This window comes from Peromyscus californicus, unplaced genomic scaffold, assembly GCF_007827085.1.
Source record: "Peromyscus californicus insignis strain IS unplaced genomic scaffold, ASM782708v3 Scaffold_5__1_contigs__length_169319896, whole genome shotgun sequence".
In the NCBI taxonomy this organism is placed as follows: domain Eukaryota; kingdom Metazoa; phylum Chordata; class Mammalia; order Rodentia; family Cricetidae; genus Peromyscus; species Peromyscus californicus.
In genome coordinates, this window is record NW_026294573.1 from 10,983,659 (window position 1) to 11,001,085 (window position 17,427).

A 17,427-nucleotide genomic window follows, 5' to 3' on the forward strand; every position below is an offset into this window, starting at 1 on the left:
AGTGACAGGGAGGTACAGGAACAGAAATCTGGGTCTCCAATGGGGCTCTGGAATCTATGTAGAAGTTAGTCCTCACTTTGTTAAAGCTACCCAATAGTTTCTCTGACTCCAACAGACACACATGCTGTTGGATAAGGTCCCAAGATCCTATTAACTATGAGGACACAGAAGAAAGTTCATACTCCAGTCAAGGATCAGAGAAGACATCTTGGAACAAAAATAAGCAGACAGGGCTGAGACAGTATCTCAGCTGAGAGAGCACTTGCCTGGTGTGGGTGAGGCCTTGGGTTCAAGCCTCAGCACTATACAAATAAGCGCAAAAGCCAGAATGACATAATGAGGAACACAGTTATCTGTGGCCAAAGGGCAAGAGGAAACAAAGGAGATCTGCAGGCACCGTGGCCCCAGGGCATGATGATTTCTCTTTCTATACACTGCCAGCTCTTCCCTGGTGGTCTCTAAGACTGACAAATCATTTCCCCAGGGATTTATACTTCTAGAGACCAGAGCCCATGTTTTCTCCATCTGCTTGGATACTGTGAATGTCTCAAGGTCAACTGAGCATCATGGAAATCCTCAGCCCTGACTAACCTGCTCTCTCCTATGAGGGTGTGGGATGAAACAGAGTCACGAGCCTCCTCCCTGGAGAGGTGACAAGAAGAAAAATGTCACCATGGCCTTGAGAATTTTATTTCTCTCTGCTACAGTGAGGTGGGAGCGGCCTCAGCCAAGAGCCACTGGAACCAATTGGCAGTGGCGTTAGTCACAAATCATGACCTGACATTTATTGCAGCTGGGATCCCAGTAGATTGATTATTTAGAAAAAGAAGTAAAACCAAGATGGCCAAGCCGCAGCATCATGAAAAATCCACTCTTGTCACTTGTCATCCTGATGGAAGAGGGGCTCGAATTGGGAAAGGCGAGAAGGCGCTATCACGTGTAGATCTTGTGGGTGCCGCAAGGGACAGCAGGCAGCTCTGGTGTGGCATCTCTGATCCATTGGTGGATCTTTATTCATGTGAAAATCCGCACCAACCTAGAGCTAGAATTCTTCATTGCCTCAAGCTAGGTCGCTCCTGGTTGGGCTCATGAAAGGAGAGCTAATGTCTCTACTTCAAGTGTGGGCATTGATGGATGAGCCTCCCATTAATGCAGTGCTCTGCCCACCCTGGTTCCTTTGTCACCATGGTATCCTTCCCTCCACACTGAGGCCTATGGGAGCCCTAAGGAGGAGTTTGGCCATAGCAGCCTACTGTGAGGGGCACAATACCCTGTAGGCAGGTTTTGTTTGGACCGACAGCTCCCAAATAATGACACAGAAACTTCTTATTAATTATGAAAGCTTGGCCTTAGCTTAGGCTTGATTCCAACTAGCTCTTAAAACTTAAATTAACCTGTTTATATTAATCTATGTTTGGCCACGTGGCTCGTTATCTCTCTTCCATACTGTACGTTCCACTTCCTCCCTGCCTGGCTGGTGAATCTCCACCTCTCTGATTCCTTTCCAGAGTTCCTATCTCTGCCCAGAAGTCCTGCCTATCCTCTCCTGCCTAGCTATTGGCTGTTCAGCTCTTTATTAAACCAACCAGAAGGTGCCTTGGCAGAGACACATCTTCACAGTGTAGAAAAAGATTATCCCACAACAGTACCCTCTGGGACTGTGATCTTCAGTGGCACGTAGGGGTCAGACAGGCCCAGCTTAGAGGGGATTCATTCATAACTGAACTCTGCTTTAAGTGGGATGAGTTACTGACCCTCTGTGACATGGCTGTCCTTCTAAGATCAGGGGCTTGCATGGCTGGATGTGCTAGTCTTCTTAGGGGTCATGACAGATACCCCTAACTGAACAGCTTATACAATAGGCCTGCAGCTCCCCCATGGTCTAGAGTCTGAAATCCAAGATGGCAGAGTTGGTAGGGTTAGTTGCTGAGGAGTGCTCTTTCTGGCTTGCCGATGGCTACCTTCTTGCTGTGTCCTTACATACATTTTTCCTATGCAGGGACTCCTCTGCTCCTCTTCCCATAAGGATGTCAACATGGTTGTCTCTGGCCCACTCTTAGGACTTCATGAACCTTAATGGTCTTCTGATAGACCCTGCCCCCAAATAGCATTACCACAAGGGAATTTCAGAAGAAACACAAAAAATACACAAATAAAAGGGAAGGTTCTTCACCTCTGTGTGGGGCGTGCCAGTCACTGGGTAATGCCTCATTCCTGCTGGAAGCGTTCATGCAACAGTGAGCTACGAGCTTTGAGACCAGAACTTTGAGACATCGTAGCTGAGTCCTCACTGTGTTGTATCATAAGGAACTCGTCTTTCCCATTAAATGCCCCCTCCCAATTCCTTCACCACCTTAATTTAAAAAATAGTTTTATGACAATCATTTAGTCATTGTGTGTATGTGTACATGTATATGTGCACACATGTGCCAAGATGCTCATGTGAAGATCACAGGACAGAATATAGGAGTTGGTTCTTTACTTTTACCATGTGGGTCCACGGAAAAGGAACTCAGGTCATCGGAGTTGGCAGAAGGTGACTTTACCCACAGAGTCATCTCATCGGTTTCCACTTTGTTTTCTGAGACAGGGTATATCTCATTGGCCTGGAACTGGTGTTCCAGTGCATCCTTGGGATCCATCTATCTTGGTTTGATTATGAGCAGGTGCTTGATTATAAGCATGAACCACCATACTTGGCATTCTAATTTTTTATATTTATTTTTAATTTTATGTGTAGGTGTTTGCCTGTGTGTTTGTCTAAACAACAAGTGGTTGCAGTGTCTGAAGAGTCCAGAAGAGGGTATTGGACCCCCTGGAACTGAGTTGTTACAAACAGTTGTGAGCTGCCATGTGGGTGCTGGAAATAGAACCCAGGTCCTCTGGAAGAGCAGCCAGCACTCTTAACTGCTGAGTCGTCTCTCCAGCCCCCGACTTTTGTGTGCGTGTTGGGGTGTTGAACTTAACATGAGGCACAGCCCTCTGTACTCTGGCAAGCCCTGCTCAGTACCCAGCCTTTAACTAAGATTTTGGAGCCAGTGAGGTGTTAGCTAGTAAAGGCACTTTCTCCTGAACCTGACAACCTGAGTTCACCCCCAGAACTCACATGGTGGAAGGAGAGATCCAACTCCTGAAACGTGACCTGTGACCTTAATACACATGAAGTGGCGTGCATTTCCCCAAGACTCACCCATTCCCTCCCCTACACCTAGACGATAATAAATAAATTAAAAAAAATTCTAAATGTTTTAGTGTACTCATATGCAGACTTTTTTTTTTTTTTACAACATTATGCTATTTATCTCGAGTTGCTTGGCATCTCCTTCGATTCTGTGTCCCTGGCAGGAGCTTGGTTTGCCTCACCCTAGAAGACCATAGTCCTCAATTTGTAGTCATACTTCACAGGAGGTCTGTGGAGCATTGTTTTAAAAATACATTAGTGACACTGTTACTGGGCAAAAAGGTCATGAGACATGACAAAACTCAGTATCAGAGCTTTATTAGGAGGAGGGGGGGTATGGAAGAGAGTAACCAGGCCTGGGGGAGAGACACGTGCAGAAAAAGAGAGAGAGATTGTGTGAGGAGGAGAGAACAGAGAGAAGAGAGGGGAGGAGTCTGTGTCCGGGTTTTTAAGGATTCCCCTGCACATGTGCAGGTGGGCTTACGGAGCTTTACCATGATTGCGACCTATGTGCATTTGTGGATCATGCAGCATACTGATGACGTAGGACAGAAGACCCCTTGCTTAACTACTGAACTGCACATTATGGTCATGCAGCTGGAGTGGCAGAATCCTAACAGTCAGACCTCACTGGAGATACCTGGCTCAGTCAGGGTTGTCAGGTCTGTCTTCTGTCAGGTCACGAAGCTGTGAGGTCAAAATCATAGCTGAGAAACAGAAGGAGTTAATCAGAGTCCAGAGGAGGAGCAAGAGCATGGCAGGCAAACCACGGAGGTTCGAGCACAATGCTCAGAGTGTGTGGAAAAACAGGACAGCATGGAAGCCACTGTGCCACGTGAGTCCTTAAGTGCTTACCAAAATCCTGCCTGAGACCCAGGAACCCCTGCCTTTAACCACCCAGCACCACAGCCTGAGAGAAACAACTGGAGCAGAGTGAGGTGCTGGCTTGCATCGGTCACGATGGTGAAGCATGCCCCCCAGTGTCTTGCATCCAGAAATGGCCATTTGGCACCCAGTGGATAAGGTAGGGAAAAGCACAGAAGGCCATGGGGACTCATCAAAGATGCATCCAGTACAGGTTTCTATTTCAGGGCTAACAGCATTAGCTGCTGTGTAGAAAGCAAGCTGAGCCATTACCGCTTTAACGACACGCCTGGCAGCATGGCCTGATCCCGGAGGAGACTGGCTTAAGTCTGGAATTTTCTGTAGAGTCAAGTTCCGAGTTCCAGAATCCCTTGTGACCTTACCTCCTAGTCTGCTTAGAGCAGCCCTGACTTATGCCCAGATAGTTACCTTAAGACCTATATAACAATCCAAGATGCTCCATTGCACTTTCTCCATTTCTTTTTATGTGTGTGTACATGTTTGTATGGCCGTGTGTGCAGACGTGTGTACACATGTATGATCTTGCATATGGTGCCTGGAGGTTCAAACCAAGTATCTTCCTGGATTGCTTTCTACCTTATGTGTTGAGGTAGGGGCTCTCACTTGAACCTAGAGCTGGATCATTCAACTAGTCTAGCCATTGACTCTACCTCCTTAGAGTTGAGATTACAGGTGTAATAAATACTCTCCTGGTATTTATGTGGATGCTGGGGACTTGAACTCTGGACTTCAGGCTTTTACCTGTTGAGCCATCTCCCCCAGTCCCCACAACAGCCACCTACCTCATACTTTCAAGGGCATTGGTTGGGACAGTATATGACAGTCACCCCAATGACACAGAACTAAGGGGATGAAACCCACACTTGATGCAGTGGCTCCCCACCAGCTCTTTATAGGGAATCTATCCCAAGAAAAAACAGTCCCCAGGTCTCAGGCAGATTCCATTAGTCTATTCATTATCTGTCCATCTATCCCATAATGGCAAGGGCCTGCTCTACAAAACTCACTCATCCATGTAGGAAGGGATAGTGGACTTTTCCCTGTGCTCAGGAGAAGGCTAGCAAAGACATCACTGAGGTAAATATTGCTTGCTGTCATTTAACAGCTCACTCCTCAAGTGGTAAGCCTTCCCAGGGGCAGTGACCTGGTAAGAAAACACCTCCCAGGTGAGTGCTAACACATCACTCTATTCAGAGTGTAATGATTGAGAAATGAACGCATCTGTCTTGGACAGTTTGAAATGATGACAGCACCCACTCAGTAGCCCCGCTGTTTCAGGGTGAGAAGAGTTCAAGTTAGTGTATGTACACCGAGATCCTCAAAAGTGGTGTTTACACGCTTGTGAAATCACTTGGAAGGTGGATACAGGGGATCATGAGCTAGAGGCCAGCCAGGGCTCCACAGCAAGACATTCTCATAAAACCAAAAAATTAGGAGGCCAAGATAAATCAGCAAGGGCTCAGTCAATAACGTGCTTGCTATACAGGCCTGAGGACCCAAGTTAGACCCCTAGAAGTCATGTAAAAACAAAAACAGACAAATAAAAACACAAACACATGTTCTGAGGAGGCAAAGTTAGGCAGATCTCTGGGACTCTCTGGCCAGGCTAGCCCAGGCCAATGAAAGAGTGTCTCCAAAAGCAACCCCTCCTTGACAAAACAAAACAAAAACAAGGTAGAGAGCACCTATAGAATAAGGGGGAGAGAGAGAGAGAGAGAGAGAGAGAGAGAGAGAGAGAGAGAGAGAGAGAGAGAGAGAGAGGAATTTCCTTGGTCACAACAAGAAGACACAGACAGAGACTGAGGCAGAGTGCAATACCCAGAGAACATCACAGGCCCAGCAGCCACTCTGGAGCCTCATAGTTCTCTCTCCTTCTGTAAAGGTGACCACTATCCTGACCCCTCAGGACCACAACCCATGCAGTTCAAAAGGATGGTGCTCAGGAGAGTTCCACATGCTTTAGTACTCAACCTGAGGACCATCCTTGCCATCTCTTCCCTTTCATCCCGATTCTGTTCTGTCCTGTGAATATTCTCATCCATTTTGTTCGGCTGCGGTTGAAATTTTGGGTTATTTGTGGCTTGAGGCTGCTCTGAATAATGAATGGTTCTGGGAATGTTCTGCTGATGTTCTTGAACTCTCCTTTGAATGTACCTAGAAGACTTGGCCGGGTGTTCTAGTTTCATTATGTTGCTGTGATAAAACACTGACTAAAAGCAGGTTGGGGAGGAAGGGGTTTATTTCAGCTTACAAATTACAGTTGGTGATTGAGGGAAGCCTGGGCAGGAGTTGAAGCAGAAAACATGGAGGAAGGCTGTTTGCTGGCTTGCTCAAAGTCTCATGCTCAGTTAGCTTTCTTATACAGTTCAGGACTACGCGCAGGGAATTATGCCGCCTACAGTGGGCTTGTCTCTTCTACATCAATTAATTGTCACAGATATGCTCACAGATCAGTCTCTCAATTGAGGCTCTCAGATGACTCTGGACTGTATCAGGTTGACAGTTAAAGCTAGCTAGGACACAGGGTCACAGAGTAGGGGATGCTCAATTCGAAAACAAAATGCCATACAGTTTCTTAAGGGAAATGCTGTCTACTTCCACCAGCCATATATGAGAATTCCTGTTGTGTTACACCTTTATAAATACCTGGCAATGCCAATCTCAAATGCTAACTATGATGGTGGGTACATCTTTAGAGTTCACTGTTATGTTAATTTGCTTTCCTCATGAATATTGAAGGTAAGTGTCTTTTCATAATGTCCATTTTAATACTCATGTTTAAATATCCAAGTCAGCTTACTATTACTACATTAAAAGACTCAAGATAATTAATTATTTATCAGGAGACTGCTTTTGTTCTGACTGTGGCTTCAGAGGCACCTTCATGATTGGTTGGCCTCATTGTTTTAGACCTGTCGTGAGGTAGCAGAGATCAATGGAACAAAACTGCTCAGCTTGTGGCCAGATTGGAGAGAGAGAGAGAGAGAGAGAGAGAGAGAGAGAGAGAGAGAGAGAGAGAATAGACCTAGGTCTCACAGTCTCCTTTATGGTAATAATGCTGGTGACTCCAAGACCTCACATCAGGCTACCTCTTAAAGTTCCCATCACCAGCCAGTAGCACCAAGCTGGGGCCTTTAACATGACCCTGGAGAAGACCTCAGAACCAAATACACTACATCATTCTGCAAAGTGCCTGTCCAGGTTTCTTCTCTAATGCTTTAAACGAGTTATTTGTTTTACTGATGGAAGGAATTCTTTCTATAATAAGAATATACATCTGTCCTAGTTAGCATTAACTGTTAAAGTGACACAGCCTAGAGTCATCTGAGAAGGCAGTCTCAATTGAAGGACTGCCCGGATTGGCCTGTGGGCAGTCTGTGAGGAGCTGCCTTAATTGTTCATTGTTGTAGGAGGGCTAAGCCCTCTGTGGGTTCCACCATTCCCTAGGAAAGCAGTCTTGGGCTATACAAGAAAGCTGGCTGCGGCTGAGAGAGCCCGGAAACAGCTTCCTTACACACTTTCTGCATCCAGGTTCCTGCTCTGAGTTTCTGACTTGTCTTCCAGCAGTGATGGATTGTGACATGAAGGGAGGTCTGGACCAAATAAACCCTTCCCTTCCCTGCTTGCTTTTGGTCAGGGTGTTTTGTTACAGCAGCAGAAAGGAAATTTGGACAGCATCTGTTCTTGGTTATAAGCGTTTCAGAATTCATCCCTTCATTGAGGGACAACATTGGGAGGGTAGAGAGGCAGGACGGAAGGGTGGTGTATGTGTCTGTATGCATGGGTGCACTAGCTAACGCGTATACACTTAGAGACTAGAGAGTCACATGGGGATCTTTCCCTGTTGCTTCTCGCCTCTGTTGTTTGGAAACAGGGTCTCTCTGAACCTGGCTCTCACTGGTAGCTAGGCTGGATGGCCAGTGAGCTTGGAGCAGCCTGCTGTCTCTGCCTGCCCGGGGTGGAAGTTCCAGATGTGTACCACCATGCCTGGCTTTTTTGTGGGTGCTGGGGATTTGAACTCAGTTCCACACCCTTGCACAATAAGCATTTTATCCACTGAGCAGTCTCCCTAACCCCAGAGGAAGTTCTTAACTTTGATGACTCATTAGTCTTTTTCTGTTTGGTCGGTGCTTTTTGCATCTTATTGGAGAAGTCATTACCTTCTCTACCAACATCATAAAACTGTTTTCCATCATTGCCAAGAAGATTGGCTTAGACTTCACATGGGAATCCATTAAGACACCACTTTGACTTTTGTCTAGGTTGTGAGGGTAGAGAAGTCAGATTTTGCATCTGTCCACAAGGATTTCCAATGAGCAGCATGGAACAGTCCCACCAGTGGGTGTGGCATCTTTGTCATATTGTCATGGGAGTCAGCTGCCAGACCACTTATTGTCATTTTTCCATTTGTGTCTCTTTGGGCCACTACTCCACTTTGTGGTGGTTGTTGGTGTGTGTGCCTGTGTGGGCATTTTCATTTATGTGGGCACACAGTGGCCAGGACCTCCCGGTGCCAAAGATACAGGCATTCATGGCTACATCCAGATTTTCACACAGATGTGTAGGATGCGATCTCAGATCCTCATGTTTTACCCTCTGAGCCAGCTTCCCAGTTTATGGCCTTTCTAAGATAATTATGCCAAGTGCAAATGCTGGAGTTTGTTTTTCTTTTTCAGGTCTCATCTCCTCCACTGTCCCCTCCTCCTGCTCTCCTGGGGAGGCTCCTGATATTTTACTATTACGGCGTGTTCCTTAGTGGAACCCTTTATTATGTTAAGAAAGTTATCCTTGGGGGCTGGAGAGTCTCAGAAGTTAAGAGCACTGGCTGCTCTTCCAGAGGGCCCAAGATTCAATTCCTGGCTCTCACATGGTGGTTTGTAATGATCTATAGCTCCAGTTCCAGAGGATCTGATACCCTCTTCTGGCCTCCACAGGCATTATGTGCACATATGGTGCCCAGGCATTTATGCAGGCAAAACATCCATACACATAAAAGTAAAATAAACAAATCTATTAAGAAAAGAAAACCGTACTTTATTCCTTTGACACCTTTTCTGAGGCTTGAACTAGTCTGGTACATGAACAGTTTTTGCATTATTTTTCATTTTCTTTGTAGAAAAGAAATTGTGGTCACAAATGATCTATCTATGTCCCTTGGTCAACATGTTATGTATTCTCAAATTTTTAGTGTATCATCTAGTTTGGGGTTAGTTCTTCTATTTTTCGCTTATGTGTTTATTTTTCCTTGTAATGCATTCCTTTTTTGCTTCATGTTCGAAGCACGTTGGGTTGTTTCGTTATTAAGAAGGGTACTTCAGTCTGCCTCAGCTGCTGCCTACCTTCCCGTCAGTGTCACTGGATAGCAGGAGACTACCGTTTTCTTCCTCCCCACTTCCCCTCTCCTCTCCTTCAGTCTCCTCTCTTCCCTTCCTCTTCTCCCCTTTCCTCTTCTTCCCTCCCTGCCTTTCCTCACCCCTCCAGATCCTTCCCCTCTTCCCTCTTCTTCTCTTCTAACCCCCACCCCACTCCTATCCTGTCTTTGGAGACAAGGTCTTATTATATAGCCCACGATGGCTTTGAACTTGTGATCGTCCTGCTTCATAACACCGTGTGCTAGGATTACAGCTATGCCGACCACTGCCTAACTCTACACCCACTTTCTTTTTTAAAAATTTTATTTTATTTAATTAACATTTTTAAAATTTATTTTACATACTGACCACAGTTTCCCCTCTCTCTTCTCCTCCCATTCCCTCCCCCAACTCCCATCTACCCCTGCCTCCACTCCTCCTCCTCTGTCTCCATTCAGAAAGGGGCAGGCCTCCCATGGGCTTGAACAAAGCATGGCACATCAAGTTGAGGCAGGACCGACCGAGCTCCTCCCCCTGCATCAAGGCTGGGTGAGGTAATCCAGCATGGGCACAGGTTCCTAAAAGCCAGCTAAGCACCAGGGACAGGTCCTGATCACACTGCCTTACAAACAGACCAAGCCACACAACTGTCATACACATGCAGAGGGCCTAGGTGGGTCCCATACAGGCTTCCTAACTGTTGGTTAGTCCACGTGCTCCCATATACCAGCTTTCTTAATGATTCATTTTTCTCTCCTTTCCTGACTTTTTTTGGGGTTATTTTTATACTCATTTTTCCTATTCACATGGTAAGATTATAAATTTTAAATAATTTTCAGTGACTATTCAAGAGATTAAAGTATGCCTCAGACTTATCAAAGGTTTGTATAAATTAATACCTTCCTTTTTGCGTGGACAATGAAAGGATCTTAGGCTATTCTAATTTCATTGACTTTGTTCCAATGTCGAAGCTATTTTTGTTCTGTATTTTATTTCTATATGTACTTAGAATACTACAGTTCATTAACATATTAGTATAGGATAAGATAATGTTAATCATGAATAATCATAATTTATATAATTTATAAGCACTGGCATATATTAATTCTCCCATGTGTACTGGGAGTGTAGGCATGAGCCCCCACCTCCAGCTCTCCTTTCTCTTTTCGTGACTGTCAGATCTTTTGTGGGTGTTGTCTGAGACTGTAGGCACACTGCTTCTCATCACCCCCGTCTGCTCTTGAGCACTGCTGGTTCTGGTGTGAGACACAACTGAGGAAGGCTGTCAGAAGGCAGACTTCCAGTATGAACACTTCGTACACTTCTGGCTTGGCATCCTGCTACAAAGAAAAGTACTTTCTTCCGTCTTTCTGAATGTTTATGGATTTATTTATTTATGTCTGTACATGCGTGCTAATTCACCCACTCATCCACTCATCCATTCACATAGGCTCTGCCACCTTTAAGCCTAGTACTTGGCCCTATATCAAGACCGAATTGATGGTGGTGTGAAGAAACCGGAGCCCTCTTACATGCTGGCAGGAATGCAAAATGATGACACCATTGGAAAGTGGGCTGTTCCCCAAATGACTAAACATAGAATTACCACATGACCTAGAAAGTCCACTCCCAGATATGCCCAAGGGAAATGAAAATAAATGCCTGCACCAAAAGTGGATGTGAGTATTTGCAGCATCATAAATAATATATGTGATAGGATGTAACATGAACAACATGACAGTCAGCAGGCGGAAGCAACCCCCATGTTCAGTCTCAGACAAATGGGTAAGCAGAAAGGAGTGTATGCATGCTATCCTAGTCACTGTTCTGTTGCTGTGAAGAGACACCATGACCAAGGCAACTCTTACAAAAGAAAGCATCCAATGGGGGGCTCGCTTACAGTTCCAGAGGCTTAGTCCATTAGCATCATGGCAGGGAGCATGGCTGCATTAGACAGGCATGGTGCTGGAGAAGTAGCTGAGAGCTTTACATCATGATCCCTGGGAAGCAGGTAGACAGAGAAGGAGAGAGAGAGAGAGAGAGAGAGAGAGAGAGAGAGAGAGACTGGGCCTGGTATGGGTTTTTGAAATATCAAAACTGGCCCCCGGTGGCACACCTCCTCCTGCACACAAGCCACATCTCCTAGTCCTTCGAAGCAGTTCACCAAATGGAGACTAAGCATGCAAATACATGAGCCTATGGGGGCCGATTTCATCCAAACCACTACACATACATAGATTATTATTATTCATAAAAAAGAGGTAGGTATTTTTATATGCTCCAAGTTGGGCAAACCTTGAGAACACTGGGTTAAGTGCAGGAAGCCAAAAAGAAGTTGACATATTCCAGAATTCTGTTCATGTAAAAATCTAAATCAGAGAAGTGAATAGACATGGCAAAATAAGAGCATTTTAGGCTTGAAGGGAGATGGGGGTTGGGGGTAAGAACTGAAGTTTGTAGCTTTCTTTCTTTGTGCATTTTTTTGTGTGTGCATAGATGCACTTGTGTATGCAGGTGAGTGTGTGTTTGTGTGTGTGTGTATGTGTATGTGTGTGTGCGCGCAGGCCAAAATCAACCTCATATTTTATTTCTCAGGAGCTATCTGCCTTATTTTTTGAAACAGGGTCTCTTACTAGGATCTGGGGTTTGCTAATTGAATTACACTAGCTGGCCAGTGAGCCTCAGGGATCCACCTGTTACCACCTTCCAGCACTGGCCTTATATAAGTGCAGCCACCATGCCTGGATTTTTACACAGGTCCTGGAGTTTGAATTTATGTCTTCATGTGGTAAGTTCTTTATGACTGAGACATCTCCCCAGCCTCCACAATGTCTTAATGCTAGCTGTGTCTTGGTTGTGCATATACTAGAACCACAGAACTAGATAGTTTAAATATAAGAACGATATGGCATACGAATTATGCTGATAAAAATTTTAAGGGAACATTCATCGTTGTGATTTTCTAGACAACTCGAGTCATTACAGGACCTCTGTGGCTAGGCCATCACACAACTTCTCAATGAAACAGGCAGTTGCTAGTTGGAAAGCCATGTGACGTGGAGGTAAATTACCTACTCACAGCCGTGTAACTAACACTGCTGGGGAATCTTGGCAAAGAGCATTCAATTTTCTGAATTTGTATTTCTTCCTCTGGGAAGGGGCACATGAGCATCTGTTATCAAATGTGAATGTCTGTAGAGCTCACAGTACAGTAGTCTATGTTGTGCAGTAGCCTCTCTTTAGTGCTCACAATGGTCTGGAATGTGCTAAATGCTCCCTGCCCCAACTCGTGTTGGAGTTTAATTTTTTAGCATGAAGTATTAGGAGGGTAAAAACCTGATTTAACTATGGTGTTCAACTTTTTTTTTTTTGAGAAAGGGTTTCTCTGTGTAGCTTTGGAGCCTTTCCTGGAACTCACTCTGTAGACCAAGATGGCCTCAAACTCACAGAGATCTGCTGCATCTGCCTCCCGAGTGCTGGGATCAAAGGCGTATACCATCACTGCCTGGCTAACTGTGGTGTTCAAAGGAAGGCTTTGGACTGTGGCTAGGATTAGACAAGGTCATGAGGGTAGAGTCCCCATGAGGGAATACTGCTAACTCTCCAAGAGGAGAGAGACCAGAGAGATACATGGCCATGTGTGGCTCGCTGTGACAAAATGTCTCTGCAGGTCAACTTAAGGACCATTTGGTTTCATGGTTTTAGAGGTTCTGGTCTGTGGTCAAATCACCAGAGGCTGGGTGGTATAGGAAGCTGGCCCCATTACTTTTAGGCCTGTGGTGAAGCAATGCATCGTGAACAGTAGTGTGATGGAGAGAGGCGCTGACCTCCTGGCAACAGAAAGGAAGAGAGGGAGAGAAAGAGGTCGAGGACTGGACTAAAGACAAGACAGTCTTTCAAAGGCACTCCCCCAGTGACCAGCTTCTTCCAACTAGGCCCCACTTCCTAAGAGCCCACCAACCTATGAACTCAATAGTAGGTTGATCACTGAACATATTAGCATCTTCATGAACCTGTCATCTCTCATTGACACCATCTGCTGGGAGCGCCAGCCCTTCAATCTGTGAGTGAGCTTTGGGAGGTGGGGAGCACATTTGATATCTAATCCTTAACATGCTGTGATGACCTGTACCTCCCAGGAGATCAGCAAGGATGAAAGCTCTCACAGATGAAGCCACCCCCGCTTGGTCTTCCAAGAACCATGATCCAAAATCAAAACTTCTTTATTTAAAACTTACCCATAAACATACTATGTTATTACCCACATGGAACAGACTGATAGAGTACTCTTTGCCTATGAGAAATTAAATATCATAAAATATCTGGTTCTCATGCCAGGCTCACGTTACAATAGATGGCCCTTTGCCTTGCCTCTGTCCATGGTACAGGGCTGTAGTTGCTTCTCTGCATTTGCTGGGAGTTGTGGGTGAAAGCAGATGATACCTTGAGCCTGACCTGACCTGTGAAATCAGTCCTTAGCTCTTAAGCGTTGCTGAATCTAAGCAAGGTCAAGAGAGCCCTTTAGGGAAAGTCAATTTAAAATCTTATTGGACTGAAAAAGGACCCAGGGAATGCTTAGAAACATGGGTCTGTGCATTTCCCTGAAGCCCTAAGTGGACCTTAAAACCCTTTCAGCATAACATGGCATTTTAAACTGTTCACAGAGGGCTTGATTGTGCCCAGATCCTCTCCACTATGGCAGTCTTCCTTCTACAGGGGCAGCTCCTCCTGCTTCTTAGCCAGCTCTGATGCCCTGTCCCTTGGAGTGCTATTGAAGGTGCTGGCCCTTGCCTGTGCTGCAATAAGAAGACCTCCCAAGCCTGTGACGTATTATGTGGTTGTTTGTCCACGTGGATGGCCAATAGCTCCTTACGTTTATCAGAGATAGACAGAAAGTATGTTGCCTTTCCCAGTATCTTCCCTCTTTTCTCCTCTTCCTGTCGTCCATCTACCTGTGCCTAGAGTTGGGTATCAATTAGGTATTTGATCAATGACCCAGCAAAGAGGGAAGAAGAGCCCTTTCCATTAGCCAATGACACCCCTAGTAATGGTTTTCTCTCTGCTTTCCTTTCTAAAGCTGTTTCTAACCCTCAACACATCCTTATCTGTGAGGTGTAAGCTGTGTTGTAGGCTGGACCCAAGGGAAGGGGGTCTCTGCTTCACCAGCTGACTGAGCATGAGGCAAGAAGGTTCGGTGCTAGAAATCTGACTTATCAGGAAACCTAGACTTTTTTTTTTGGTGTCTTGAGACAGGGTTTCTCTGTGTAGTTTTGGTGCCTCTCCTGGATCTCACTCTGTAGACCAGGCTGGCCTCGAACTCACAGAGATCCACCTGGCTCTGCCTCCCGAGTGCTGGGATTAAAGGCATGAGCCACCACCGCCCAGCCTAGACTTCTTAAGATGATGATTACTGAGCTAAGAAATAGCTCAGTTGGTAAAGGGCTTGTTGTGCAAACACAGGACCTAAATTTGATTCCCCAGAGCCCATATAAAAAGCTCGGTGTGGCAGCATGGCTTTGTAATCCCTACACTAGAAAGGTGGAAATGGGGGGACTTGGAGGGCTCACTGGGTGATGTGATTTAAGTGAGAAATGTCCCTCATAGGCTCAAGTGTTTGAACTTAGTCCCCAGTCCATGGAGCTGTTTGGGAAAGTTAGGGGACCTTTAGGAGGAAGGGCCTTGACAGAAGTAGTACATCACCAGGGGTGGGCTTTGAGGGTTTATAGCCTCCCCCTACTTCCCATTCTTTCTCTCTGCTTCCTGTATGTGGGTGGAATATGTTCAGCCGGCTTCCCAACTCTTAGGCGGGTCTTAGGCTCCTGCTGTCCTGTCTCCCCTCTGGACCTGTAAGCTAAAGTAAGACCCTCGTTCCCTAAGCTGCCTTTTATCGGGGTGTGTTATCACAGCAGCAGAAAGGAAATTCCTACACCAACTGAACAGTTGAGTTCTGGGCCAATGAGGAGAGCCTGTCTCAAAAAACAAGTGGTTGGCGTCTGAGATTACCCCCATGCATAAACAAACATGCATGTGTACACACATGAACACGTGCACATATACAAAGAAATTATACACAGAAATGTTGGTAAGTAACTTGAAAATGCTAACATTGATAGCATAGTATTGGGAATCCATAGAACAGGGCAGAGAGGTCATCCCACATCTGTTGGAATAGACTGCATGATGATATGGAGGCCACAGTGGGGCAGGCTGGGTAGGGCCTCAGTCTACCTTAGGCTGGCTGGCTTAGACAGCAATGCCCGTTTCTTGCTAGTCTTCAGACTGAAACTCTGAGCTGAATGTGCCAGCAGGGTATGGTTCTGGTGAGGATGTTCTAGGATAGTAGACTGCCTACTTCTCACTGTGTTCACATGGTAGAGAGAGCAAAGGAGATCTCTGGTGTTTTTTTTTTTTTAATAAGGGCACTGACCTGATTCATGAGGGCCCCATCCTCAGAATCTAATTGGCCTCCCCAGTACCCTAACCTCTAGAAGCCTCCATATTTGGGGTTATGATTTTAATATATAACACGGTGGGGAGGGCACATTCAGTCCATTGCAGAGGAGAAAAAGATGGTTTGAATATTGGGGGTGGTAGAACCTGCCACTGCTTAATACCAGATCTATAAGTAGGCCCCTCATAGACTAAAAACACTCTGTATGTGTCTCAGTTTTGTTTCCTATTGCTGTGACAAAATGCCCTGGAAAAAGCAGTGTAGAGGGGAAAGGGTTCAGCTCACAGTCCCAGGTTACAGTTCATCATGGTCAGCAAGTCAAAGGGGCAAGAAATCGAAGCAACTGGTCACGTGACATTCACAGTCAAGTGCAGAGGGCAATGACTCAATGTTTTCATGCGCACACTCCACTCGTCTGTTCAGTTTCTTTTTCCATTTATTATTTCCGTGTGTGTGCATGTGCACACGCCATGGCATGCATGCGATCAGAGGGCAACTTGTGGGACTTGGTATCCTCCTGCCGCCATGTACTTCCCAGGAACTGAACTCAGGTCGTTGGGCTTTGAGGCAAGTGCCCTTACCAAATGAGTTATCTAGATGGCACCCTTTCTGCACTCCTAATCAGTTCAGGTTCTTCTGCCTAGGGAATGATGCCACCCACGGTGGGCAGGGTCTCCCCACCTCAGTTAATATACTCAAGATAATTCCCCATGGACATACCCACAAGGCCAGCCCAATCTAGACAGTCCCTCGGTGAGGATCTCACCCACGGTGTTTCTAGATTGTGTCCAGGTGATAACTAAAATTAACCATCACAGCATGAGAGGTAAAGCTGCAAAAGAGGCTGACTTTGTGACCCAGATGTTAGGAAGAATGTCTTCGGCAAGATTAGCAGATCAGACTGTAAGTCCGACCACGCTTGTTTCTAGTTAGAGAAAGACACCAGGGCAAAAACTGCAGGTTGATGAGCTACAGCGAGGAGGCCCTGGCAAGGCCCGGGGGTAAACAAGTGTTTAATGTGTAGCCGTCACAAAGAGCTCTTGTCAATCAGTCAGAAAGCTGGGAGACAGAGCAGGACCAGAAGAATGGGCGAGAGCTTGAACAGGAACTTTCCTGAGAGGGAAAGTGAGGGGCTAATACGCTCTCCAGGAAGTACTCTGTCTTTTTAGTAATTAACAAAGAGCAAAGCAAAACAATGAACTCAAATGGAAGACACTTGTTGCATTTCCCAGCTTCCTGTTTTTTTTTTTCTCTTTTTTATTTATTTTTTTGCCAAGAGCAATTACTGTCAAAGACATGGGAGTGTGGTAATATTAATTTCACATGTAGTAATCAGTACTAGTTACACTAGTACCATGTACAGGATTAGTCCAATATAAACCAGCCCAGACACTCTGCAGTACTTGAAAGCATTTAGTGAAATAGAATTTGTATATATCTTTGAGTAGTGTAATCCCATGCCCAGGTATGCAGCTAGGGAAGTTCTTGTGCAGACCCAGGCACACTGGCCTATGCCGCTTACCCTGGTTTAAATGTTCACAGTGCTTCTATTTATCCAA